Source organism: Rhinopithecus roxellana, chromosome 3 (assembly GCF_007565055.1).
Source record: "Rhinopithecus roxellana isolate Shanxi Qingling chromosome 3, ASM756505v1, whole genome shotgun sequence".
Classification (NCBI taxonomy): Eukaryota; Metazoa; Chordata; class Mammalia; order Primates; family Cercopithecidae; genus Rhinopithecus; species Rhinopithecus roxellana.
In genome coordinates this window covers 48,488,953-48,515,756 of record NC_044551.1, presented here as the reverse complement: position 1 = coordinate 48,515,756, position 26,804 = coordinate 48,488,953, and positions in this window count along the sequence as shown.

Below are 26,804 nucleotides of genomic sequence, written 5' to 3'. Positions count from 1 at the left end.
GATAGCTTCTAGGTGAGGAGATGAAGCTGGTCAGGAGATTTAACAAACATGGTCCATATATTAAAGCTAGTACAATCATTAATAGTGGGCCTGCCAAAGAGAGGAGCCACAATCTCCAGTTTAGCCATTTAGACCGAGAGCCCCATAACTCTGACAGTTGTTGTATCTCAGAAGTCTGATCAGCTAATTTTTGGGTGGCATACCTTACTATCCCTGATTAGCTGACATAGAAACAGCATTCTTCCTCCCAAACAAGGTGTAGGTCACACTTTTCAGCAGTTAAGAGGTCTAGTCCCTGCCTATTTTATAGAGCAACTTCTGCCAACGAGTCTATTTGATTTTGTATAGTATCAATGGTTCAGACAATGTCCTTTAAACTTTTTGTAAAGTCTTTGGATGAGCCTTCATAGTAGGACAGAGAGGTTGCTAGTCTTTCAGGCCCTGTCCCTACACTTGCTGCTATTCCCAACTGACATGGTTTGGCTGTGTCCCCATTCAAATCTCAACTTGAATTGTATCTCCCAGAATTCCCATGTGTTGTGGGAGGGACCCAGAGGGAGGTAGGTAATTGAATCATGGGGGCCAGTCTTTCCTGTGCTATTCTCACGATAGTGAATAAGTCTCATAAGATCTGATGAGTTTATCAGGGGTTTCCACTTTTGCTTCTTCCTCATTTTTCTCTTGTTGCCATGAGGTAAGAAGTACATTTCACACACCCCCACCCCCGCTATGATTCTGAGGCTTCCCCAGCCATGCAGAACTGTAAGTCCAATTAAACCTCTTTTTCTTCCCTGTCTCAGTTATGTCTTTACCAGCAGTGTGGAACCAGACTAATACAATTGGTAAGAAAATGTCATCCATACAACATTTCAAAAGGGCTTAAACTTAATTTTGAGAGGTATTTCTTATTAATAGTAGGACCATGGGAAGGAGACTAGTCCAGGGAAGATGAGTCTGTTGAGACAACTTTCTGAGGTGTCTTTTGATAATGTCATTTTTTTTTTCTACCTTTCCTGAGGACTGGGGTGTCCAGGCACAATGGAAATGATATTGTATGCCTAGTGCCTTTGAGACCCCCTGAGTGACAGCTGCTTTAAATGAATGGCCATTGTCACTTTGGAGGTATTTAGGGAGTCCAAAGCAGGGAATTATTTCATTGATTAATACTCTTACTACCTCGGATGCCCTTTATGTTTGACATAGAAATGCTTCCACCCAGTTAGTGAACGTATCCACCCATACCAGGAGATACTGAGTGCCCCTCGATTTTGGCATATGGGTGAAGTCTATTTGCCAGTCCTCCCCTGGATAACTTCCCATTCTCTGAGCTCGAGGGGGAAGAAGCCATCTGTTGAGGGAGGTGTTTTTAAGGCAGATTTCACAAGCATTAACAACCTGCTTGACTGTTTTTAGTAGGTTCTCCTCTGAGAATAATCTTTGGACACATTGATAAGTTTTACTCTTCCCTAGATGGAAAGTTTGGTGAAGAGTCTTAATGACCTTTCACTGGTTGGAGGCCAGCAAGTGGATCTTGCATCCTCTGACTGCAACTATTCTGATGGCTAGAAAGTGAATCCGTGAGAAATGGCCCATTCTGTTTCTGCAGGAGAATACTGAGGCTTCATTTCCCTGATGGAGCCTTCCCAGATTAGAGGGCCTTCGAGGGTGTTGGCACTCTGAGGCTTTCGTGCTGCTGACTTGGCTGCCTAGTTGGCTAACTTATTTCCCTCAGCTATTTCATCCGTTCCTTTCTGATGTCCTTTACAATGCATTACTGCTACTTCTTGTGGAAGGAAAACTGAAGATAACAGCCTGCTAATTTCCTGATGGTATCTCGTGGGAGACCCATTAGGAGTGAGAAAGTGTCTCTCCTTCCAATTGGTGGCACGAGCATGGAGGATAAGAAAGACATATTTGGAGTTGGTATAAATGTTAGCTGTTTTTCCTTTGCTTAATTCAAGTGCCCTTGTGAGAGCTATCAGCTCAGCTAATTGGGAGCTTGTGCCTAGTGAGAGAGACACACTTTCAAAGATTCGGGGTGACTACTGCATACCCTGCCTTATAGACTCCCAGCTCTACAAAGAAGCTCCCATCTATAAAGAGGGTCCAGCCTGGATTTTCTAGGGGAGTTTCCCTGAGATCCTCCATGGCTGCATAGGTTTCTATTACAACTTGCTCACAGTCATGTTCAGGTTCCTCAGTTTCCTCTGGGAAGAAGGTGGCAGGATTCAGGTGAGAGCGTTTTTAGTTGGGCTGCAGACTCCTCTACTAGTAGAGTCTGGTATTTAAGGAGGTGGCTCTCTGTTAGCCAAAGGCCTCCTCTAGAGGACAGCAATTCTGCCACATTATGTGGGGTATAAACAGTTAAACTATTCTCCAAAGTTTATTTGGTGGCTTCTGGCACCAGTAGGGCCACTGCTGCAATTGCCTGGAGGCAGGCTGGCTATCCTTTAGTCACCAGGTTCAGTTCCTTACTTAGGTAACCCATTGGCTGTTGAGCTGGCTCCTAGGTCTGAGTTAAAACTCCCAGGGCCATTCCCTTTCTTTCTGACATGTAAAGACAATGCCTTCCCTATTGGAAGACTAAGGGTTGGTGCCTCAGAGCTTGTTTTAACTGGTTAAAGACCCTTTTTGACTCTGGATCCCATATCAAGGAATGAGTCTTGGCTGCCTGAGTTTCCTTTATTAACTGGTATAAGAGACAGGCCATTTCCCCATTCCCAGGTATCCATAGCCTGCAAAATCCTATAACACCCAAAAATCCTCTTAGCTGCTTTAGGGTTTTAGGGAGGGTGAAGGAAGAAATGGGCTTAATCCTTTCTTCTCCCAGTGCTCTGGACCCTTCAGATAACACTAAACCCAGGTACTTCACTGAGGTTTGGCAAAGCTGGACCTTGGATTTTGAAACTTATATCCCCTATTGGCTAAGAAATTGAGAAGGGCCTTGGTGTCTTCCAGAGAAGCTTTCTCCGTTAGAGCACAAAGAAGAATGTCATCTGCATACCGTAGGACTTTCGCCTGAGAATGAGAAAACTCAGAAAGGTCTTTAGACAGTGCTTGTCCGTACAAGTGAGGGGTATCACAAAACCTTTGTGGCAACATCGTCCAGGTTAACTGGGCAGTCTGGCCAGAGGGATCTTAGAAGGCAAATAGGTATTGTGAGTCAGGGTGTAGTGGTATGCAGAAAAAAAAGGCATCTTTTAGGTCGAGCACTGTGGACCATTTAGTTTCCTCAAGTATTTGGGTTAGCAAAGTATATGGATGAATTGGGACTATGGCCTCATTAATGAGGCAGAGGTCCTGAACTAGTCCCCTTCCCCACTGGGTTTCTGCATCCCTAATATTGGGGTGTTGCAGAAACCAGTGCAGTGTTTGAGGAGGCCTTGCTTCTTCAGATTATTAATAATGATCTCTGGCCCTTTTCCAGCCTCTGGCTTTAGGGGATATTTTCTTTGGTTAGAAAAAGATGTGGGATCCTCAGGATGTATTTGGACCAGTATAGCAGTTATAACTTGGCCAATTTTCCCCTGGCTTGCCCACACCTCTGGGTTAATATTGGTTGACACCAAGGGAAGACAGAGTCTGTACTGGGGCCATAAGGATGCTGGCTCCCATGCTAGCTAAAATGTCTCTACGTAATAAGGTAGTGGAATTTTCAGGTATGACTAAAGAGGCATGTGTAAATAGTAGGTCCCCCTAGCTACAACTAAGGGGTTGGGAAAAATATAGGGTTAGAACCTTTCCTGAGACACCCTTCACAATCGTGCTATGGGAGGAGGGGAAGCCTGGATTGGAGAATAGAGAGACTGGCTTCAGTGTCCAGAAGGAGGTCTACCCTCCTTCCTTCCATTTCCAGAATCACCTGGGGCTCCTGGATGTAATGGCAGTTTGGGCCACTGGAGCTGAGGAATTGAGCTCTGGGACCCATGGGTCCTGCTGGAGCATTTGGGAGACCAGTTCTGGACCTGGTGACCTATGTCTCTGTGGACAGTCCGACCTCTAGTTGTCCCTGCCACAGGCTGGACAGGGTTGAGGTGGCTTCCTTCTGCCTGGACAGTCCTTCTTAAAGTGCCCTGGTTTGCCACATGGATAGCAATTAGTGGATCCTGAACTTTACAGGCCTCTAAAGCAGCCATCAGAGACTCCATACTTCTCCTGTGCTTCCTCTCTTTTTCCTGGGCCTCCTCCTGATCCCTATTGTAAAAGACCGAGATGGCCACCCTCAGGAGGTTCTCCAGAATACTATCTGGTCCTATAGCCTGTTTCTGTAATTTTCTTCTAATATCAGGGGCTGCCTGAGTAATAAACTTGTACTTTAGGACTAGCTGTCCTTCAACTGAGTCAGGAGACAGGGAAGTATGTTTTATTAAGGCCTCTCTTAGCCTTTCCATGAAAGCCAAGGGATTCTCATCTGATCTCTGATCTATTGTGGACAGCTTAGAGTAATTAAGAAGTTTGGCCCTAGTTTTTCACAGGCCCTCCAATATGCACATTAAAAAGTGTTTCCTCTTCCATTCATCTGTGGGGTCACTACAGTCCTAGCCAGGGTTTTCAGGGGATATTGCCTCTCTTCCTGTTGGGAATGGTTGTTCTATAATTTCCTCCGCTCCCTTATCTCTACTCTTCTTTTTTGGCCTGCTATAAGAAACATGTTGTTCGACCCTGAACTTTTCTGCTGCCTGCCTCTCAGCAGCTGTTAGGGTTTAAGATTAACGTAACATCTCTCCATGTGAGGTCATACACCTGGGCTAGATTTTGGAAAGCCTCTGTATACCTGTTGGGGTCATTAGAGAACCTACTCAGGTCTCCTTTTATTTGTCTAAGGTCTTTCGATGGGAAGGGAACCTGAACCCTACTGGCACCACGTCCATTGGGCATTTCATGCAGGGGTAAAAGTGAAACTGGGGAAGTGGGGAGTTTTGGAAGTGGTGAAACTAGAGGAGCCAACAGCACAGTTGGAGGAGGGAGCCCTGGATAATGGGGACAAGAGGGGCTGAGATACTTAATAGTTGTCTCAGAGGATTCCCCAGAAATTTGTTTTCTTAGGTTTGAGGAATCATTCTCCATGGGTGTGCCAGATATGACTGCTAAAAGAGCTGGGTCAATTGTGCATTGCTTGCAGAGATCTGTGTTGTCCCATAGGGCAAAGAAAGCCTGTACATAGGGACTTCAGACCATTTAACCTCCCATCTACAGAAAAGATCTAATTGTTGGATAATATTAAAATCAAGACTTCCCTTAGAAGGTCGGGTTTGTCTGTCCCCAAGCTAGTAAGAAGGCCACCCCCTTGTGCAAAAGAATATAAGCCACTTTTTCTTCAGAGTCTTGGGGTCAAAGGAATTCCACTGCTTCAGAATGCACTCGAGAGGAGTGTAGGCTGAAGATGGTTTGTTACCCATCTAGAAAGAGATAGGGAAGGAAAGACATCCCTTAGTCTTCTCCCTCCTTTTGGAGTGACCCAGGTGTAGAGGAAGACAGTGGGGGCATCCCCACTACTATTCTCCTTCCTTTGTTCCCTGCGCCCTGGCATCCATTAAAGGTACTGCTCCTGGGTGCAAGCATGACTATTCCTGCCTGACCCACTCCTCCAGATCCATGGATGGAGGACCCAGAGGAGTGGGTCAGGCAGAAATAGTCACGTTCACCTGTGTGAGAACCTAGTCTTTCGCTAATTCCCCTTTGATTCCTTAGATTTGTGTGGCCGGCGTGTCTCCCCTATAGATGGATCTCGGGAGAGACTATGTAATAGTTGCATCTGGGCCAGGCCCCTCAATGAAGGGAGCATTCTGAGTTGGGCCCTATAGTCTGCTATTATGGTCTGATAACTGCCAAACCATCACCTGATAGTCACCTAATATTCCCGGTGTGTGGTGGGGGAGCCCTCTGCTGTGCTGCTGATGGCTGACAAGGTTCCTACTCTAATACAATGGCTACTGCCATGAAGAATTGAAACAGGGAATATCTTGGGTTTCAAATTTTATGATGAGAGATGAGCTCGGCATCCAATCAAAACTCAAAAATGGGAAAATTTCCAAACCACATGATGAGCAATCCAAAAAAGAATGACCAATGTCTATTATCTAAGCTAGTAGAATGGTTGAAAGGATGAGTTTCATGATAGATTCTTGCCCTCTGAGATAAGCACTCTGTGGAAATGGAACATGGTATGAAAGGAAAGGAAAATCTTGGGAGCCCAAACCCACTATAGCTAAGGGAAAGTTAAGCCTGAGAATTAAGTGATGTGAAAACTACCTTTCTTTTGTTCCCAAACAGATAGCTGTAATTTCACATTGTGATTTTATCCTATGTGAAAATATAGATTTACTGAGCACAAGATGAATACACAATTCACTTTTCCCCTCCCTCCCTCTTTCACATGTAAAACGTAGATTCGTAAGCTCTAATCAAGGCCTCACAAGAATAACTACCGTGCCAACTTTTTTTCCCTTTCATCCTTTCCTTCCTATTTGTTTCTTTCCTTTTATATATTTAAACCCTCAAAAACCTCTTTGGGAAAGGCAGAGGCCACAGATCCTACTGTAACTTGTGTTTTTTGTTGTTGTTGTTGTTATTTTTCCCCAGGTGCATCCTCAACCTTGGCAAAACAAACTTCTAAATCAACTGAGATCCACTTCACTCTCTTTTTAGTTTACAATAGGACGCACTGTGAAAAGGTCTGAGGCTTTGTAGGCCCTGGACTGGAAAAGACTGGCAGCCAGAAATCAGTGTGAAGAAAAATCCAGGTACAAGGCAGAGTGAAGAGAAGAGAGGAGATGATTGCTAAAGAGCTCTCTACTTGACAGTTGCACCATGGACCACACCTGCTCCCCACCACCCTGAGATCATATTGCATTCTACTTGAAGCAGTAGACTTCAAGTATTTTTGCTCATATATCCCCTAAAAGAATTTTGCAAACTATTTATATCCCATAGACTTTTACGTTAACATCTAGAATTTTTATCATAAATTTAAATAGCTGAAAATGTGGTGATTTCTGGCACATAATAGAGATGCTTTAAATATATTTTCCTCAAAATCTTGAAGCTTCTGATTTAGTTTTTTTAATTTTTAGAAATTGTCTTTCCCTATAAGGAAAATGACAAATAAGGTTCTCAGTTTCAAATTGAGGAAAGCAGACTTAATTTATGTCAGAAAGAAATCTGACTGTATTTGAATTGAAATGTATGTGTGAATCCACATCCCTGTGCTACCATCTGACTTCTGAATTCCCGTTTTAGAAGAGATAGAGAAGGCATGGAACTCAGCCATGAGTTTGAGGTCTGATGAAATAATGTGTTGCCCCCTCTAATATTTTTCTACTGGAGGCTCTCTTTGTTTCCTCTCATACAATACTCCCTTATGAGCTGTGAAGTGTCAAGTTTTCCCCTGAGTAGCTTAGTGGTGAAGTCCTGAGCAATGCACCATAGTTGAATTTAGGATACGTGAAGTGGGAGGAAGTCAGCTGCAAAAGGGGAAATGGGAAGAGAGAGCCCATAGACCACAGACACATTTGTAGGTTGCCAGTTTAGGAAAGAATACATTTAGAAGTATGGAAGTTTATTCCTTAAAAAGATCTCAGCTTACATGCCCATTGGAAAATCTTCATATACCACCCATTAGTGTGTATGTCCCAGTTTAAAACAAACAAAAAACCCTAGAGTAATATTTAACTCAGTAATCTTTAAATTATTATATGTAGAATTTTCCATCAGGATGCATATAATGTATTTGTTTTATATCTAGTGTTTTAGTCAATCAGTACTTATATGGTGGAATGGGTAACACTCTCCTCCTCCCTATCCCCTCTACGACTAAAAAAAAGGATCACTTAGCAAATGGTACTAATAGTTTAGATTACACATTGAATTCTACTGTCTTTTGCTAGAAGCTTAACTTTTTACGGGGCCCTAGAATGCCTTTGGTTCTAAATTAATCTTGGCAAAATATTTCATTTAATTGTGAAATGATATGAATATTTTATAAAGTGCTATCCTACTTAAAGCAAATATATAATTCAAGAAAAAGCAAAATTTAGGATACTAAGGAATTTTGCCAAAGGGTTTTAAAGAGGAGAGCCAATGAGATGGGGAGGTACTGAGTCCTTGGTTCTTTACCTACCATGGTAGGAAGCCTCAGGGCCTTTGGAGCCAATACCAGCAAACCACTTCTGCAGAGGTCTGGCCTCAGAGCAAGGATCTTTCTGTACCACATGCTCTAAAGAGCTTGTGCTGACCACATATATTTAGACAGTTTTTAACCTAGGTTCCACAATTATTGTCAAGTTGGTTTTAAAAAGAAATCTTCCTTTCTTTCTCAAACATGTACATGACTGATACAGAATTCTATAAGAAATGAGAAATTCACACAGTAACCTTTATACATTTTCATGGCTGGCAAAATTCTTAGGGAACTTCTGTGTTATTCAATTTGTCAAGGCAATTCCTGTGTGGCAAACCATGTTTTTCATTCTCAATCCTTTACTTTCTCTCTGAATGGTGAGAAACTGACACTCACAGATAGACTGAAAGCTAAATAAGTGATTAAGTGATTGAATGGATGAATGAAAACCTATTAAATGCAAAGCATCTAGCCAAATTCCTTTGGACTAAGCAAGTTTAGTTCTCCTCTCGAGGAGCAGATTATTCCTTCATTTCCTTTTCCGTCTATTTCCCTGAATTTGTCTGCAGGCAAGTGTCCAGTAATTCTAAAAACTCCTTGAAATGACTAAAACAGTAAAGCTGAGACATGACAGACTGCTGGAGAGCTAGGCTTGGGGCCAGCAATGCTGAAACCACCATGAACTGCTGTCAGGGTCTCAGGAGCAGGGCGAGGCAAGAGCAACTAGGCCTATGGCCCTCAATCGCCTGTCTGATGCAATACTCTGGTTTAGTAACAGCAGAGGGGATGGTAGAAGGGGAGAGGTGGAACAGAGAGGAGATGAGATATAAGGCGACCAAGTTAACTGATTACACAGCTCAGGTTTTCTCTTTAAATGTTAGGCTCCCATAAGGACAAATTCCACTCCATCTGTTACTAACAACAAATGAGAATAAACGTAGTCCCCCACCCTCAAAGATATAATGGTTTCTTTGAAAGTGGTGAATTTAGTTTAATCTCTAACCTTTCTCTTCTATCAACACCGGATATTGTTAAAAATGTATTTTATGATTATGTTTCCAGAAATTTTTTTTACACCTTTTAACCGGAGTGAGTTTTATGTCAAGAGCTGCTAAAGGGCTCCCTAGACTTGATCTTCTGTCTGAAGTGTAAGCTTTTATATTCTACAAAGGAGATGATGTTGCCAGACCTATACACATGACTTTGTGACTAGAAGGAGGTCAAGGATTCACAGCTAATTAGTTGTTAATTGCCAGCCCAGTAGCTATTTCCCATTCTCCTTGTAGAGGGAACTCTAATTTGTTTTAGTGTCCTTCAGCACAGGTGGCTTGACCTAGCTCAGGCATACATCTCTGGTCTAAGTCACTCACGGCAGTCCCAGTCCTCTTGCCTGCTATTGGTTTTGTCATGAGCATGTGACACAGATGTGGTCAAGGAGTTAAGACAGAAGTCAGGTTAAGTCTTCCGGGAAAGGTTTCCTTACTCAAAAATAAAGTCACAAGCAAGACACTATCCACTTGTCTTGCTGGATGTTGTGATGGTACATGATAGCTCGTACTTAAGCAATCATTGTGTGTCTATGTGGGGAACTAGCCTGAGTATACAACTAAGACACTGAGCATGGCAGGGTAGAAGACAGAAATAATTTGGATCCTTGACAATGGCATTGAGATGCTGAATTAAATAATCCAGGCACTGTCCTAGCTTGCCCCTTCTTCTTGTGCCCTTATTATTTAAACCTTCTGTGGTGGTTTTAAAATATGTCCACAATTCTTTGATTCTGTTTCCTGTAAGAGATGAAACCTAATTCTTCTACCTTGAGTATGATTTAGTGGATTTAGCTAGATTTAGTGACTCACTTCTAACAAGCAGAATAAAGTAGAAGTGATGGTATGCAACTACAGAGGCTAAGCCTTAAAGGCACTGTGGCTTCCTCTTTAGTCACTTTCTCCAGGATTACCCAGACTGGGTGAAGCTAGCTGTCATGTCATGAGGACACCCAAACAACTTAAGGAGATGCCCACATGGTGAGGAGCTGAGTTGGTCACCTGCCAATCGATAGTAGGTGAGTCATACTGGAAGCCCACCTTCCAGTCTCAGTCAAGACTTAAGATGATTGCAGTCTCTGCCTACATTCTGACTACAACATCATAAGAAACTTAGTACAACCCAGCTAAGCCACTCCAGAATTTCTGACTTGGAACTGTGAGACAATATATATTTGTTGTTTTAACTCATTAAGTTTGGGGGACATTTGTTATGCAGCAGTAGATAACTAAAACAATTTCTAATATTGGATTCTCTGACCTTCTCAGACAAAGGCACAGTAATTGATAAAATGTTCTAAAAGATTGCATCCTAAAACCAGAGAATTACAGGTTCCTCCATGGGTCTTCTGGTTCATTCTCTCTTTTTTTGAAAGATTGCGTAATGCTCTTTGAGATAAATAGATGTCTTTCTCATTAGGCCTTCCGAAAAAGGAGATAACAGTTGTTCCAGGGCATTACTTTCACAACCATCTGGTGAGAGGCTGAAATCACTCTGGTTATGATTAAACCAATTGCATCTCATTGTATCCTTAGAATAGTGTTTCCCAAACTTTCTTACAGAAAAAGTATCCTGAATTATACTAACTGATATCCTACAAAAAGAGTGCTGGAGACTTTGAGTTTTAAAATACACATACAGCATATTAAAGGCCATAGAGACTTTTTGCAAAAAAAAAAAAAAAGAAAAAGAAAAAGAAAAGAAAAAGAAAAAATCTGCTTAATTTTTGTAACTGAGAATTTCTCAAAGGCAGGTTGACTATAGATGGTTCCCTCCATACTACTTTCCGCCAATAAACATACCTATGAGCATTTCTTGGGGCATAAATGTTGTATCAAACACATAGAAACATGGGTGTGGATGAGAAGAGCTCATCATAATATACGCTGAATGGAATGTATTAGCATGAATGATCAAAATAATCCAAAACACTACACTCAAAATAACATAGCCATCCTACAGTTATACAGTCACATTCATTATCTGAGTAATCCGCAGCATCTAAGTTTAGACTTAGATCTTGAGTCAGAAATAGTACAAGAATTATCAATGTGCAGTTAGTAGCAAGTAAGACTCATGTACATTTATTCAAAAAGATCAGGACTGGTCTCCAAAACTCCAGACATACAGATTAGCTTCTTGTTTCCTATTAAACAACATTTTTCCCCCTCCTTTTAAAATGTTTATTACTGCAGGAAAATGTTTCATCTGAAACATTTGGTATAAAGAAAAAACTTTCAGAGATTTCTGAAATATTGGTATCTGGTATATAAGACCCTGAATTAGCACACCTCTGCCAACTAAAAGGTCACGTAACTCACCTGTGATTCATACTGCCGAGGAAGCCAAAGCCCTCTTGACTGGTAGTGCCTTGGCAACAGAATCCCTGGATTCTATCACGTTAAGCCCCAAAGTCAAGTGAGTGAAGCCCCACACTCCTACAGTGAGTAGGAAGATCACTCACAGCAGTTGAGTAGGACTTATCCTAAACAGACAAGGTCCCATAAAGGAAATGGTTCTGTCCTGCGGCTGGGCCAAGTTTGACATGCCCAGAATAAAAAGATTCTTCAGTGAGGGAGCTTTGAGGAGGTAATAATTGCCTCTAACTCTTCCTTAGCATTTCAAAGAATTTTTTTGACTCTTAAAATCAAACTACATTAAACCACCCTCTAAGACTTCAGCAGAAATGCGATCTATGGAAACAAATGTATGCAATTGGATATATAAGTAACCCCAATTTCTCCCTCCATGCCTATGGTTCTCGATCTCATTCCTGCTGTTTTCACTTTGTCTGCCACCCGGGAAAGGAGGCTGCTTTTATAACTCTGGTTCAAGTGAGGACACAAATTCTCTTCCTTAGTCAGTATGCTTAGTAGGAAGGAGACATGCTGTCATTTAGGTATTTGTTATCTAAACAGAGATCTCCAAAAGAAAATAAATGGAATTATGGAATAATTTTTCAGTGGTCAAATTTTAGAAAATGGGATTCTAATGCTATAACAATTGCACCTTGGTCCTAATGGCAGGTAAATCTGTTTGGACTCCTTTCTGGCTTCTTAGCTCATTGCCCATACCCCTTTACTAAGAGACAGAAGCATTGCCATCCAAGCCAAGGACAGAATGACTATGTTTTTTTCTCACTCAGACCCATCATTCCCCAAACTTTCAAATTTCAGTTTTTCTCTAATATGAGGGATTTCTTGTCTACAGCTTTCCCAATTTCCCACATCCAATTCATCAGCAAGTCTGAGAAGGGTATCACTGAGTCCCAGAATTTCTATGAACTAAAAAATACTTGAAGAATTCTTTTTGCTCTGCTTGAGGGAAAGTCTATACTGTAGACTGCATTTATAAAGAGAACCCACAGCTACTAACCCAGTAGCTAGGGAGGACTTAGATAGTTGCAGAAACCACAAAGGGTCTATAACCAAAATGCAGTTTTGGTTGCTCGCCACTTGCAGAATTCAGCTAAAAAGAGCGAGGTTTGGTATAGAGAAGGTGACTTTATTCCAAAGCTTAGCTTAGGGGAAGAAGTACAGCCTCCTTCCTTTAAAGGTACCATTTTCCTTTTGGGGACAGAAAGCAGAGGCTTTTAAAGGGGCACTTGGCACAAATAGTATGCAGAGGAGGGAACAAGCAGGTACAGGGTCTACATGGCTTGCTTTGGTGCCTTATCTACCAGGTGGTCGAGCTGGCACCATCATGGGCAGAGCTAGGTTGTAAGGTGAATGTTGTCTCAAGATACTCTCCAGGTAAGAGAGAGTTCCATTGCGGGCATACGTTGGGTTATAAATTGACTCTTGTCTCTTGAGGCAAGCTCCAGTTAGGAGAGAATTCTGGCTCTGGCACTTCTTTTTTTTTTTTTTTTTTTTTTTTTTTTTTTTTGCGACGGAGTCTCGCTCTGTCGCCCAGGCTGGAGTGCAGTGGCCGGATCTCAGCTCACTGCAAGCTCCGCCTCCTGGGCTTACGCCATTCTCCTGCCTCAGCCTCCCGAGTAGCTGGGACTACAGGCGCCCGCCACCTCGCCCGGCTAGTTTTTTGTATTTTTTAGTAGAGACGGGGTTTCACTGTGTTAGCCAGGATGGTCTCGATCTCCTGACCTCGTGATCCGCCCGTCTCGGCCTCCCAAAGTGCTGGGATTACAGGCTTGAGCCACCTGCGCCCGGCCGTCTGGCACTTCTAAGTAAGCATATAGTTAGATAAGCTTACCATGTAGGGAGTGTCTGGTTAAGGGAAGGTAAAGGTTATAATCGTAATTCGAAAGAGCTAAGTAGGAAGTGGAAAATAGGCGAAGAGGAGGAAAGAGAAAAGAAGATGAAAAAATTGTAATTAAAATAACTCATTTTCTTTCTCTTAGAAAAATGGGAATACTCAGTTACAGGTCCACTGAGTGAAACCACATAGGACCTGAAAAGAAAAATAGACTAGGCTCCCTTAGTTGATTTTCTCCCTAGAGTTAAACATGAGCTGCTCAGACATTACCTGCTGTCTTAAGCAATGAGTTGCTCAATATCCATTATCTGAGGCCCAACACAGGATTATCCCAGTGGGAAGCTCTACTAGCACAGGTGGCTGAGCAGCCTGGCGACAACAAACCTGTCCTGGAAAGATGGAGAACCTCCTGGGAGAACAGGCAGCAACCTCCAGGTGAGGGAGGCAATAATTCCAGCCAGACTCACCTACACAAATTTGGAGAGCCCACAGAGCCAGATGTTGCTTTGCCCGTGGGAGTTACCGTCATGGAAGAACACATTCTGATCCATATCTGAAACACAGTAGGGGGGGTGGGGCAAGTGAGTAAGAGGGGTATGGAAGGGCCACCAGGGAAAGAAATAGTACTTTTGTAGGTTTAAAACGTTTTAGTAATTATTTTTCTGGATAAGAAATGTAGATGTACAGTATTTTTGAAAACTGATAATTTCCCTCCAATATTTCCCCACTGTCTCCTTTGATACAATGCACTCAGAACAGTCAAGCTGGGCTCATGATCACATGGGAGGCAGGTGGCAATGGAAAGCAGAAAAATGAACTTTTGCAGCCAATTCATGAGCTCAGAGAACAGTTGTTTACTGAATGTAGGCAGCTAGGACCTTATACAATATCCCAGAGATCAATTTACCCCAGCATGGCTTGGACTTAGCAGACAGGACCAATGGACCTGAATGGCCAGGCACAAAGAAACAAGGAAATCTAAGCCTTGAACAACAGAGACCAAGTAGACTGAAGACTAGAGGGGAGGATATACCCCTGCAGGGAGACATGCTGCAGAACAAAGAACATATAAAGTCTTACTCCCTTCCATACCATGGCACTTACTACACAGGTACTTTGAAATTTAGTTATAACTCCAGGGAGAAGGCAGATATAAAGGCAGCTTGATCAAGTTTCCACTTTTCCAATAAGAATAAAATAAAAATTAAGTTTGAATATAGAGAAAAACAAGGGCATAACTGATTTGGGATAAAATTATCCCCACAACAATCACATTAAAATATAGAGTAAAATTGTAATGTCCACTCCTCTTGCAGAAACATAAAATGTACATCTTAGAATAAAGGAATACCATCCCCTTTCTATCATTTTAATGGTATGCCCCGGGCTTTAGTACCACACTTGGATAGGAGGCTGTACTAGTTTGCTAGGGCTGCCATGACAAAGGACTACGAACCGAGTGGCTTTAAACAACAGCAATTTATTCTCCCATAGTTTTAGAGGCCAGAAGTCCAAAATTGAGATGTTACCAGGCCATACTCTTTCTGAAGGCTCTAGGAGGGAATGCTTCCTTGCCTCATCCTAGCTTCTTATGGTTGCTGGGATCCTCAGTGCCCCATGGCTTGTAGGTGAGTCATTCTCATCTCTGCCTTTATCTTCCCATGGTGTTCTCCCCTGTGTCTTTGTTTCTGTGCGGTTTTTTTCCTTTTCTTATAAGGACATTGATCATATCAGATTAAGGGGATGATATGGTTTGGCTCTGTGTTGCCACCCAAATCACATCTGGAATGGTAATTCCCATAATCTTGTGTTGAGGGAGAGACCTGGTGGGAGGTGGCTGGATTATGGGGGCAGTTTCCCTCATGCTGTTCTCATGACAGTGAGTTCTCACAAGATCTGATGGTTTTATAAGTGTGTGACAGTTCTCCTTCATACACTCTCTCTCCTGCTGTTCTGTAGGACGTGCCTTGCTTCCCCTTCACCTTCCACAATAATTGTCAGTTTCCTGAGACCTATCCAGCCATGTGGAATTATGAGTCAATTAAACCTCTTTTGTTTATAAATTACCCAGTCTCATCTGACAAAGGGCTAATATCCAGAATCTACAAAGAACTCAAACAAATATACGAGAAAAAAACAAAACCCCATCAAAAAGTGGGGAAAGGATATGAACAGACATTTCTCAAAAGAAGATATTCATACAGCCAACAGACACATGAAAAAATGCTCATCATCACTCGCCATCAGAGAAATGCAAATCAAAACCACAATGAGATACCATCTCACACCAGTTAGAATGGCAATCATTAAGAAGTCAGGAAACAACAGGTGTTGGAGAGGATGTGGAGAAATAGGAACACTTTTACACTGTTGGTGGGATTGTAAACTAGTTCAACCATTATGGAAAACAGTATGGCAATTCCTCAAGGATCTAGAACTAGATGTACCATATGACCCAGCCATCCCACTACTGAGTATATACCCAAAGGATTATAAATTATTCTACTACAAAGACACATGCACACGTATGTTTATTGCGGCACTATTCACAATAGCAAAGACTTGGAATCAACCCAAATGTCCATCTGTGACAGACTGGATTAAGAAAATGTGGCACATATACACCATGGAATACTATGCAGCCATTAAAAAGGATGAGTTTGCATCCTTTGTAGGGACATGGATGCAGCTGGAAACCATCATTCTTAGCAAACTATCACAAGAAGAGAAAACCAAACACCGCATGTTCTCACTCATAGGGGGGAACTGAACAATGAGATCACTTGGACTCGGGAAGGGGAACATCATGCACTGGGGCCTATCATGGGGAGGGGGGAGGAGGGAGGGATTGCATTGGGGAGTTACACATGATATAAATGATGAATTGATGGGTGCTGACGAGTTGATGGGTGCAGCACACCAACATGGCATAAGTATACATATGTAACAAACCTGCACGTTATGCACATGTACCCTAGAACTTAAAGTATAATAAAAAAAAAAAAAGAAAAGAAAAAAAAAGAATAACTAGAAATAAATTTTACCATTGAGAGGAAAGATTTATACACTGAAGACTACAAAACATTCCTGAAAGAAATAAATACATGAAAAATAAAAAAAAATAAAAAAAATAAAAAAAAAATAAATTACCCAGTCTCAGGTAGTATCTTAATAGCAGTGTAAGAATGGACGAATACAGGGCCCATCCTATCCCAGTATGACTTCACCTTAAATATTTACATCTGCAACAACCCTATTTCCAGATAATTAACATTCTGAGATTCTGAGGACATGTATTTTAGTGGAACAGTATTCAACCCTGTACAGAGGCTGTCGCCACTCTGCCCACACAGTTGTCCCAAATGCATGACTACAATCCCCTTGATTTCCTACAGAGAGAAGAGAAACCAAGTGGAAACTTGACGATTTATTTTTACTAAAGGTGCACAGAAAAGTAACTGTAACACAGCAAAGAAAATTAGTTAAAACTCTACTAATAATGCCTACTTTCTGAGTGGGCATCTAGGCTATCTAGGTGTTTCTCTGACTAACACAAGGTGCTATGTTCATGGGCAGGAACCGAATTATTCTCACTCATGGAAGTGCTTTTGACTCTGTGCCCTTGGACAGTGGGCTCTCCTAAGGCCCCCAGAGAAGTATTTCTCCTTCACTATGGTCCAGCATCTACCTCCCTGACTCCATTTCCTGCCCTGGGATTAATTTCTTTACAATTGACAATAGGAATGACCACTCCCTTCAGGAGAACAGCACCTTTCGCCTTAAAAGAAGAGGGATCTTACCTAATAAATAATTCACAACATAATCAGAGAAGAGCTTAAGAGTTAAACTTCAGTACATTCTGAGGTTTTCAGTTTTAAATGATGCCAAAAGCAAAAACTGGACTTTACTGAGAAAGTGTAGCAGATACGTGTAACCCCCTAGAGTCCAGGGGTCATATCCGTCTTTCTCACTAGAGTAACTTCCAAGATTAGCAGAATCCTGCACGTAGTGTTCAAGCATGATTCACTAAATGGACAAATCACACTTGAATTGTTCAAGCCTTTTGAATGCTTTTTAATGGTCTCTTTCCAAATATGGGGTAAAGATTATTCCTGTTGTATTTTTCAAATACTAATTTTCTATATACTGCTCTCAACACTTACTTCCTCTCTTCCCTGAAACTTGCTGCTCTAACTGCATGCAGAGAAAAGGAGAATTAACATCCTCCCTTCTGACAGAGCAACAAACTTTGAAGAGACACAATCTTGGTTAAAGTATAAAACACATACTTTATGTTTTATGTACATAAAACTAGAACCTTCAGGTAGAAAGGACCCATCTATTATCCCCAGAGGAAGAATCTGCCCCAAGTCCCCAACTCCTTTGAACTCCTTTAAAGGGTACTTTTCCAGGCTTCTCTACTTCTCATCTTTGTACCAGATCCTTCCCTCTTCCTGTCCCACCAGGTAACTCATGATTTGAGAGGGCAGCAGCCTCTCACCCGCATAATCTCACAGGGCACTGGACCCAACAGTCCATGACTCCAATTTACCAGGTCACCTGATTCAAACTTAGGTTGGCCAAAGCTGACCTCCAACTTATGCCTGCTCTTGACTTCTTAGTCCTCCCCAAATTCTCCTTGTGCTGATGTTTGCACCCATTTCTGGCTGCTCTGTCTTGCTCTTGTAATCTAACCTTAGTGTCTGCCTCTCTGCCTTGACTCCATTCTGGCTCAGCTTTCCCTCAGGGTTTCCTCTGGCTCTGTGTCCATCCAGTCCTTCTAGGATTACCAGTGACTCTAGCTTTGGTCTATGAGTTCTTGTAGTAACACATTCTTCCTGGCCATGCTCACCCAGGGCACTGGACTTCTGTCCCCTGCTGCATTCCTCTCTGGGCGCTCCATTCCCTCACTCATAGTTTGTTTCTGTTATACAAAGGCTGATTCTTACTTTCCTTTCCCAGTTATCCCATATCTTTAATAAAGTCATCAGGTGGATCACCAAATTACTGAACACTATTTAGATAAACATTTTGTAAGTCAAAATTATCCAGATTTATAGTATGGGAAGTTATTGTCAATAATTGCATCCTATTTTTATTTTATTTCACGGCAAGAGTATGCTACTCAATTTAAAATCAATCTTTGCATCCAGGCAAGTGGAACTTAAACTAAAATTTCAAGATTCATTTTCTCCTTGAGAAAAAGCAGTATGGTGTAATGGTTAATGGTATCAGAGTATGGACTCTGTAGGCAGATGACACGGCCTAGTTTGCATTTCAAATCAGTCACTTACTATATGTGTGACCTCTAGAACAAGTTACCAAACCTATGCCACATATTGGGGATGATATTATTTCCAACCTCAAAGGCCTATTGTAAAGCTTAAATGCCTTCACACGTGTAAAGTACTTGGAACAGAACTTAGGGCTTAAAAAGCTGGTGAATACTAGCTACCACTACTATTGTTCTTGATCAACAGCTTAGTATACTGCAGTCATCAGCTCAGAGATCACCCCGAACTCTAACAACACTCTCAAAACCTTTTGACGAGTATTTAAGATAGATAATGACATCTTTAGAACAAACAAAGTAGTTTTCTTACTGGATGAAAAGAATATAACCCTGCCATTATGGCTTGTAATAGCTGGAAAAGCAACCTGGATCAGTCCATTAATACTAGAGAGACTCTGATCTTACTTAGTATCTTACTCATAATCTATCTAGGATAGACTCACAGATAGATTTTGTTGTTGTTAATCATGCCTAGAAACTACCCTCCCCCTTGCTCTTGGTCTTCCTTCCTTTTCTACCCTCTCCCTATGACTACTTTTATTCCTGGCAAAGAGTCCATGGATCCTTACATCTTTCAGCATGGAACACCTCCTAGCAAATGAACCAAACTCCTTTACAAAGACTCATTACTTCTCATAGCAAACATCTGATGCACAAAGTAGGCTCAAGGGGCAGAGATTCTGATCCTGTCTCCTCTGGAATGATGGAGTAGGAAAAATACAAGGAGCTATCATTTCTGGCAGAGCCAGGACATCATAACCAAAGCATCAATTTCCCTTTTAAAGATATTTTAGAGCAATCAGCATTTTTCCCAGATGTTACTGTCTGGGAAATCCTCATTATTTGTAGATTCCATATTTGTGAATTTGCCTACTCACTAAAATTTATTTGTAACCCTGAAATCAATATTTGCAGCACGTCTGTGATCATTAGTGGTCATTAGCACAGTGTGGCAAAAAAACTCAAATTGCCTCATGTGCAAGTTTGTAGCTGAGGTCAAACAAGGCAACATTCTACCTCTTTGTTTCAGCTCTCTTACTGTAAACAAGTGTCATTTTCACGATCTATTTAGCACCATGTTATTTGAATTTTTGTGCTTTTTGTTGGTGATTTTGCAAGTGTAATACAGAAACTCTATCTAGTGTTCCTGAGCACAAGAGGGCTACAATGTGCCTTATGGAGAAAATGGATAAGCTTCATTCATGCTGTTGGCCATGAGCCCAAAGTTAATGAATCAGTGATACATATTATATAAGGTGTCTTTAAAAAGAAACATATATAAGACAAGGTTATGTTTTGATCAGTTGACAAAAATACTGTTATCAGAGGCTTATAGGAATCTGACTGTTTCCTCTGGGAGCAATCATTCAATGTTCAATTAACTTGGTGTTCATAGAAACTTCACAGATTTACAGTGAATAAGAAGAATCAACTGTACATCTAAATCTGAATTACTGCATTCAAAGAAAAATTGCCATTGCTAGCCACTCTACAAGAATAGCACAGTAAGTTGTCAAAACGAAACTACTCCTTCGAGGTAAATTTACTCCTTATGTAAAGGGAAACACTGTGATAGCCGTTTGTGATAAATAAAGATGCCTAATATACCCTTACCTGAAAGAAGACTATGAAATACCAAAAACAAAATATAGTTTAAGGATAGGGATAAAAGACAAAATAAAACAAAAACAATTCTTGAAATACTGTTCCCTCTCTTTTCTACCTACTGATGATTATCAAAGTGCAGTTCAGAAGACAACCAGGAAGTTGCCACCTTCTCTCTGCTACCCCAAACTACAGCAGGCATGAAGTCGTATTGGCAAGGAAATCAAAGTGTCTGTCTGTCTCCCACATTCCAGGTCCATAGAAAGAGAATTCAGTAGACACATATCTTCCCTCCCTTACAACTGGCAGAAACTTTGGAGAGAAGAGTTAAAGCAGGCATGGCTTTCTCTACCACACACCACTCATCACCCACCTACTCTGTCCTAGTGGAGGGGAGTCATAATTATAGGGATGGGCCCCAACTCTGAAGACAGAGAAGAGAGGCAGGTGACCTCGTGCGAAGATTAGGAGTACCCCGGACCACCCTCACTTCTGAAACCTAATCCAAGTTCGGAGTTGCCCAAGGCCACTCTCACTTCTGGTACTCACTGCAAGTTTGAGGGTCCCTGAGACCACATTCATGCCCCATAATTCACTAGAAGGACTCAGAGGACACAACAAAACCATTATACTTTTGGTTATAGTACAGTGAAAGGATACAGATTAAAAATCAGCCAAAGGGAGAGGCACATAGGGCAAGGTCGAGATTTCTGGGTATGTATATGTCATACAATGTCTTCAATAAGTCTTCAATAAAATCCACAAAGTACATTTATGTTTTATAAAACACATTCCCTTTTTGGGGTATGGAGCAAACCCTGATTCTTGCTTTAAGGTTGTTGCTGGAGAGACCACAGAATAACTATGGGATCCCAGAAATCTCTGGGTTACCAGGAAATAAATGGACATCAAACTTTTCTTCCACGAAGCAATTGTAAATAGGCATTCAATTGCAAAGGAAGAAATTGATGAAGATCATGTGGGAAGTTATTAATCAGTCATATTTTCTGGCTATTTAATTATCTTGTTATAATCTAGAGTATAACACCTGAGTGAAAGTCCAACATCACAACTTTTTGTATTAGTTTGCTCAAGTTGCCATTACAAAGTACTAAGTGGCTTACACAACAGATATTTATTTCTTATAGTTCTGGAGGCTACAATTCCAAGATCAAGATGTCAGCAGGATTGATTTCTTCTGATGCCTCTTTCATTGGCTTGTAGATGGCTGTCTTCTCCACATCTTCACATGGTCTTTCCTTTGTACCTGTTGTGTCCTGTTTGTGCAGTAAACTGCACACACTCTGTAAACAGCCTGTCTCCAAATAGAGTCACATTCTGAAGTATTAGGGGGTTAAGATTTTAACATATAAATTTTGGGGACAACATAGTTCTGCTCATAACACTTTTACAATTGATGAATGCAAGCCTATTATTAATATTAGCATTTGAGACAGGACATCTAGGAATGGGATTAATACTAAAAACTTCAGTGATTCTGGACCACAGCATGCCATATCTGTTTTAGGTCAACCAATTTAGAGGTTGACCTAACAGAATCCCATCAAAGTAATGTAAATCTACATTCTGTTATCCTCTAAATAGATTCTAGCTTATTTACAACTATGTCTTCCTTCCTAGACATGTCTACCTGTTATAGCAACATAATAATACCCTAACTACTTTGTAGACTGCATTTTTAATACTGTGTGTGAACTTTGAATTAGATTTTTGGTAAATTCAGTACAACATTTTGTAGGATAGCAAAACTAATTTTTGTTTTGTTTTGCTTTTGTGGTAAGAGTACTTGTCTCAAAGATCAATTCCATGAGACATCATTTTATTATCATAAAAATAGTTAACTTAGCTTTACAAAAGATATTTTCTTATGGTAACCATCTTAGCAAACATTTTTTCTGAGGATTTAATTGTTATTTGTTAATAAAATTTCAATCCTGATGCTTACCATAAAATGTTTATATCTTTTAATATTTTTATTGAGAATGACACCAAACAGTAAAATAAAAATGATTCATATTCTGAATTTTCTCACTTAAGAAAATCTCATGAGAGTTGCCTTTCCATCAGAAAAGTGAAAGTCATGGTCACATGTGATGCAGTCATTGCTTCGGTTCCCTGGTTCAGCTTAAAAACAGTCCCTAAAATAGGCGCTTTTGCCCTTCCTGGTGTCTTGCCTGCATCATACTAACTACATCTGCAACACTGCAGGTGTCTTTTATTCATTGCAAAGCAGTTTGTGCTATCAAATAGCAGCAAGTGAGACTCAAGACTGAAAATCAGGGAGAGGGTACAAAATAATTGCAAAGAAATCTGAAATGATACAGAAGTTGATATTCTTGTTTAAAGACTTCTAAAGCACTAGTTTAAAAAAAAAAAAACAGCATCAGATAATGGTACTAAAAAAAAGCCTTGAAAATAGACTTTCATACTCCAGATTTAGTCAAAATATTTTACTATCATTACCCATAGAATTAAGAGGCTGTACATAAAAGAGATTAAGAGCATGGACTCAAGAGTCAGAATGCCTGAAGTCAAATCCTGTGTTCATCTCATAGTCACAGTCAACGCTAGGCAAGTTACTGGAACTATCCATTTCTCAGTTTCCTTGACCATAAAATGTGACTAAGTCTAGTAATTATATGGTAAGGCTGTTTTGAAACTGAATCAGTTAAAGCACTAAGAACAGTACCTGGCACTAGGCAGCACTCAATAAATGGGGTTAAAAGTGTTATCCTCTCCCCTTTCTTCCCTTTGATCTCCTGTATGTATGCAGCTCCCATCTCATCACTGCTGTCTCCTGTAGTCCTCTTTTCTTTTTTCCATTTTCAGCTTTCTAGGCAGCTCTGACAACTGGCTCCTCTTTTGCATCTCCACTCTGTCCTCTGGCAAGTTCAATATTATATGAATAAAGCTGCCTGTTATTAGTCACTTCCATATTAATAATAGCTAACATTTTTGAGCATTCATCAGGTGCCGGTTAGGCTACCTTTTGTGAAACACATTGAACTCCCTATACATCTTCTTGCCTGAACTCTCATGGGAACATACTGCCTTGATTTTCCTTGCCTTCTCTGTCTTGCTCTTAAATGCTGGGCTTCCTTGGTATTCCCTCCCCAGCCCTTTCTCATTCTACACACGTTCCTCTGGGTGATGAAGAGCCCATGTCATCAATTACAAACCAAATGATTACTCTTAAACCTATATCTCTAGCTTGAACTTCTACCCTGAGCTCCATAACTTTATATTATACACGGGCACTGAAATCTCAACTTCGATGTCCCACTGCACTGCCAAGCCAGTGCAAACAGATCTGAATTCATTTTCATGCCGAAGCTATGCCCCTTTTTGCATGTCTGTCTGAGGAAATACCCCTACCTCAACAGGTTAAGTGCTGGATTTGCAGAAGTAAACAGCAAAAGCATAGGCTCTGCCCTCATGGAGCTTAGAATCTAACTGGGGGATATAGTAGAGGAAACAAGTAAATAAGTCATACTTAATTTTCGGTTTGGTGAATTGTTTCTTTGGATTTTTCCCATTAGCTCTTTATAAAACTGACAAACTCCTGGTCATATTTTGCTGCATACACTCTGTTCAGCAACTTACGTTTTTTTGCATTCAAGAAAATTGTGATTTTTATGTGATCAAATCTAATGAGCTTTCCTTTTATGGGTTTTTCTATCACTTCAAAGTTTAGAAATGTTTCTTCTATTGGGAGAGCTGATGAATATTCAAATTTGTCCCCTAGTTTTTTAATTTATGTTTCATTCTATTCTACCTAGACTTTGTTGTGATGAGATATCAGTGAAGTCTTATTTATGAAGATTTCCAAAAGTCTTCTTAGTATATTGGATGAGGGATTCCTAGATGACATTCTCTTTTATTGCCGTAACATTTGAGACCACCAATTTTTGTTTTGAAATTTAAATCTTCCTTGGTTTATCGGTACAATTGTTAGGTTTCTTCCTACTTTTTGAACTTTGACACCTCTCTCCTGTACCTATTTTCTCATTCCTCTTTGTTCTTCCTCAATTTTTTTCTTTTTTTGAGACAAGGGTCTTGCTCTGTCACTCAAGTTAGAGTGCAGTGGTGTAATCTTGGCTTACTGCAGCCTCAACCTCCTGGGCTCAGGCAATCCCTCCACCTCAGACTCCCAGGTAGCTGGGACCACAGGCATGTACCACCATGCGTGAATAATTTTTGTACTTTTTGTAGACATGAGGTCTTGCAATGTTGCCCAGGGTGGTCTTGAACTCCTGAGCTCAAGCAATCTGCAGCTTTGGCCTCCCAAAGTGCTGGAATTACAGGCATGGGCCATCACAACCAGCCTTCTTCTCTTTCCAATTGTATTTGTTTCCCACAGCTAAATTCTTGAATATCTGTTAACTTGATTGCTTCTCTTGACTCAATTCTGGCCCACAGTATCCAAAGATCACTTTGATTAGGATGACTTCCAGATTGATATTTTCAGCAATGATGTCTCTGAGTTACAAACATACTTCTTTGAGCCCCTACTCAGACTCAGCAAGAACACAAGTTAACCTAACCTACAGTCCCCTGCAGACTTCAGTTAGCTCATCCCCCTCATTTCTCCATTGATAATAACGTTTTGTTCCATCTGTATTTTAGTCATATGTACTTAAAACCTCAGAATCATCTTCACCTCTCCTTTATCCCTCATATTTGATTAGTTAACAATGTCTACATATGCTTCTCTTAAAGACTAGTATTATTTGTACCTGTCCCTACATCTCTACTTCTAACCGATTAACATTCTAAGGTAACAACTCTTTCTTGAAGATTTGGACAACACCCTAACTGCTCTTCACACCCTCTCTTCATTCTTTGAAGTTTATTACACATTTGTTATCATCCTAACTCTTATCATACTATTTCCAAAATTTAAAAAAATAGGGTATAAATGATAAAGTCTAATGCTTTTATCCTAGTTTTCAAGGTTCCATATGAGTTGATCCTATTTGCTATAGTTTCTTATTAAGAACTTTTAAAGTAACGGGAGAAAGGAAGAGCAGAAAGGATAAAAAGGAAAAAGAAGAAAAATGAAAAAGAAGAAACAGAAGAAGAGAGGAAAGAAAACAAGGGTTTGTTTTGTTGAAAGTGACATACTGTACTCTGAAAATAAATTAACCACAAAAATGAAATTGTTGACACAGAGAACTAGGAATGTAAGAACTGAATCTGGCTTCAGGATAGTTGGATCCAGGATCTTACATGATATCATTAGGACACTATGTCTCTCTCTATTTCACAGCCCTGTTTTCCTCAGTATCTGCTTCATTCTCAATCAGAGCCTTTGCAAAAAAGATGGAAAAGATGATCACCAATTTAGCAAGCTCATTTAGACAGCATCAGCAACTTTCTTACATTAACTGTAGATTGGCTCACCTTGGATCTTGTGCCCAACCCTAACCAATCACTGTAACCAAAGACAAGTTGTATACACAGTAAGCAGACCCAGGACACATTGCCATTCCTGGAGCTACGGAGTCATGTGAGCCCTACCTGAGACAAATGGACTAAGAGTAGAAAAGAGGAGACTCTCCAAAGAGATTTTGATCACACACACACACACACATAAGAAAATAAATTTGAACAAGCTAGTGAGCAGGATAATCTAATAAGGTGGAGTTGCCGATTCTGCTAATCATCCATTGGTGAGATTTTGTCAAGTTAATTCAATTTTATTTTTGCTTTAGTTTCTTTCTCAAAAAAAAAAAAAAAAAAAAATGGGCATAGAATTTATGCCACCAGCTGCTCCCAAAAAACAAGATCCTCAAATGAACCTTAACAAAGTACTGCCAACATCACAAATGGCAAATGTTTGGAGTTAAGTGTGGGCCCTACACTGAAGCTCTTCACAACATTAATCTATACAAGTATGAAGATTTTCATTTTAAAGCCTTTCATGTTAAATCTTGTTTGATCCGAATAACAAAACCAGAAAATACAAAGTTTTAAATTTTATATATGATGCATTTGTTTCTCAGCCCACAGTAAAAGATAATCCCCTGAAAACTCTTTCTCATTTGTCACATGGGATTGGTCATTTCCTCCCTTCCTACTCTCATTCTTTCTAGTAGAGTCACATGTAAAGAAAGCCTAGGGACGTCCCTCAGTACAGCCTCAATCAGGGCCTCTTTTTAAGGGGCTGACACCTGTGTAGAGGGCACTGAATTTCCTCTTTACTCTTCTTCCCCAACAAAAAATAAATTCCTTTTGGGCCCAGGCCCACCCCTACCTAATTAGGCCTTCTAATTTGGGCAGAATTAGACCAATCAGGAACACTGCTAGGAGATGATCATGTCTATGTTATTGTTACAAGAGCAGCCACGTCTTCCTCCAAAATTGTCTCTGCTTCTTCCAGTTTTGTAGTCAACCAACTGGGAAACCAAAACCAATCAACCAAAAAAATATAATTCTTATATATAATAAAAATAAGAATATACTAGTCTCCTCACTACTATTCCAATATTTTTCTACAGCATAATT